The following is a 2,883-nucleotide window of genomic DNA, read 5'->3' as shown; positions in this document are numbered from 1 at the left end:
TTAGTGTGATTAGTGTGATTATCGGAGGATGGTGAAATAATAAAGAAATACCTAATTGCTTTTCGAAAATAAATTGGATAACAGCAATTATGGAACTAGTCCATATAAATTTCAGCTTCAAATATTTTCAAACGATATACAAATTCGTACCTAGTGATTGGCTTATAAATTAGTATTTCTCGCATTACTGAAGCGAATAACGTGCAATTACTAACGCTACGATATGTAAATATTGTCGAATAAATAGAATATATATATTTTGTAATTTTTTTAAGGTTATAAATGACTTGAAGATTTTATATTATGAAAGAAAACGTTATTTATCGATAAGAACAAAAGTTGTTGTATACTTTACGATTTAAATTTAATTGTATGTATTTATGTACACGTACTATAAAACAGTAACAAGACCATTTCTGTGCACTAAATATATTACAGATTTGATATTGTAAAGACGTAAATGAAATAGATAATTGCAAAATTTATATATTACATTCGCCAACGAATATGGTGAAAATCGAAAAACAAATACATTGAAAAAGAATTGGATAAAATTCAAATAAAAATATGAATGGATTCGTTAACAAATAGATTTAAAACAACGTAACTTTTATAAGATTAAAAAATAAAATTGTACAGGATAGAAAAAAGTGTGTTGCTAGGGGACACCCGGGTTTGAACCGGGGACCTCTCGATCTGCAGTCGAATGCTCTACCACTGAGCTATATCCCCTGATGACGATGTAATATATTTTTTTGAACCTAATCTGTATATAGATACATTTTACAAATTACAGAAATGTTTGATTGAGATTATACGAATAGATGTAATATACACATGAATACCAGCAGCTCGCCCTGTAGGCCTTAGCTTTTTTTATTTTTAACAGTTATTATTGAATCCAAAGAATCATTGAAATCCGTTCAGCTGTTCTTGAGTAACAGTGGTGTTTGTGGTTCTTTTGTATTATGTATGGAATAAATTATTATTTACTGTAAAACACCAATTGACCTAGCTTCGCAAGGCTTCTAAAAAAAAAAATAATGTAGTTAATTGAATTTTAATAAACATTGTGTTTTTTTATCAAATTATGATTATTGCAATATATATTTTATCGTTTTATATATTTTTCATGATATGAATTTCAATAAGAGAGTATACTATTCGGAGTCCATATATTGGGAGCACGAAATTGGACCAGCCCGGGGTAAGGTACCACACACAGCATTCGTATGAAATCGCAGCTTACCAATATTATTGACTACTCTGATGTAACAAATAAAATCATACTTAAAGAGAAGCTTTCGCTTCACAGATCCAACCCGCCGCCCAATACTAATTTCCGAAACCCTTTATCACTTTTTATTGACTATTTCGACCAAACAAAACATCTTGAGCGGGCTTGAATAAATTTGTTAAAGATATTTGGGAGGGTTGCGCGAGCGCTAAGCGGGTAAAAAACGACCCCAATAGGGCAATAAAGCCTTAGCCAATCGATTGAGAGGAAATATGCTGGAGGGTTAGAGGATTCTCAGGCGGTGAGTGTACTTTATCACCCGGTTCGCCCGTTTTTCTAATCTATTGGCGCAGTTACACACATCTGGCTAGCAATCAGTGTATTTTAAATTTTTCACTTTCAATACAATGTGATTGATTATATTCATTAACTAGCTGTTCGCCCTGTCTTCGCCCGTGGTACGTTACCTTTTTTTTTTTTTTTTTTAAGTGGGGAAATCTTGCATAGATACCCACGGCCTCCGGAGATAAAGCCGTGGGTTATGTCGGATTCCTACCGACCAAAACCCCACTGTGTTCCTTCGAGCCACTTAAGTGAAGGGGCCACGGGAGTTGATTAAAATTCGTCCGCGACCCCTTCGGCGGCTGCCCGTTTCCGGGCCAGGCACGTGGTACGTTACCTACGTATGTCTTATGGGACTTAAACGTGAAATTTTTAAAATCGGTAAAAAAAATGCGTGAAAACGTGCCAAAAATATTGAAATAAAATCAATCCTGTTTATAATATTAGTGTAAATAAAGGTATACGCCTCTATATATATAACATTATACTAGTATTTTTTATTGTATGCATTATATGTCATGCTTTAATAGTTCATAATGTCGCTCCCCCATTCCACCTAGTCACCTCAACTAATCTATCATCTTTGTCTAGACAATCTTAATTCAAACCACTACAAAAGTAGAACTAGATATTACACCACACACTTCCCACCGGAATTGATGTTTCACCTCTATAAATAGTGCTTATGTCATATAATAAGCTTTCAGCATTCTTTAATTTCATAAAAAATAAATGTTTCTTTCTTTCTTTCTTTCTTTTATCCAGACACAAAATTTACATTATCAAATATCTGCGTTGAAACGAAAGAAAGACAAGTGAACAAACAATTTTCGCATTTATAATATTAGAAGGAATGAACATAACAATTATTTAATTTAAAATGATACGTTGGTTAAAATATTATACCATTTTTCTTACAGTCATTATTACCTACAGAAATTTCCAGCGAATGTGAAATGGAATCATAATATACGATACTTTCGTTATAACATTTTATTAGATATAGCTTCCAGTTTCATACATTTTTTAAAAAAGAAACATCTATTGTTACCAGCTAAAACGTATCCAACACCGAATTGAGCTGTGTGTGAATATTTAGTAAGGATAAAGAAAGAAAGAAAGAAAAAACTCTTATTTGGTGAAAATGTGACACGAAACACAAAAATGCAGATAAAATAAAAAAATAATAAAATAATAAAAACAAAAGTAAATAATAATAGCAAAAAAAAGTATGAGAATAGTCTAGGATAGGACACAGTCTGTGAATTAATTTTTAATATACGGTAATTGGAAATTTACTTTAA

General features: G+C 31.9%; 1 non-coding gene across 1 annotated transcript; it reads right to left on the bottom strand.

Annotated features, from left to right (window-relative positions):
- Window positions 1–660: 660 nt before the first annotated feature.
- On the bottom strand, window positions 661–732 carry Trnac-gca. Its single transcript has one exon. It is a non-coding gene; the product is annotated as a tRNA-Cys (tRNA).
- Window positions 733–2,883: the final 2,151 nt, after the last annotated feature.

Source organism: Zerene cesonia, chromosome 17 (assembly GCF_012273895.1).
Source record: "Zerene cesonia ecotype Mississippi chromosome 17, Zerene_cesonia_1.1, whole genome shotgun sequence".
Taxonomy (NCBI): domain Eukaryota; kingdom Metazoa; phylum Arthropoda; class Insecta; order Lepidoptera; family Pieridae; genus Zerene; species Zerene cesonia.
Note: the sequence above shows the minus strand (reverse complement) of the source record. Positions and strands in the feature narration are given on the sequence as shown.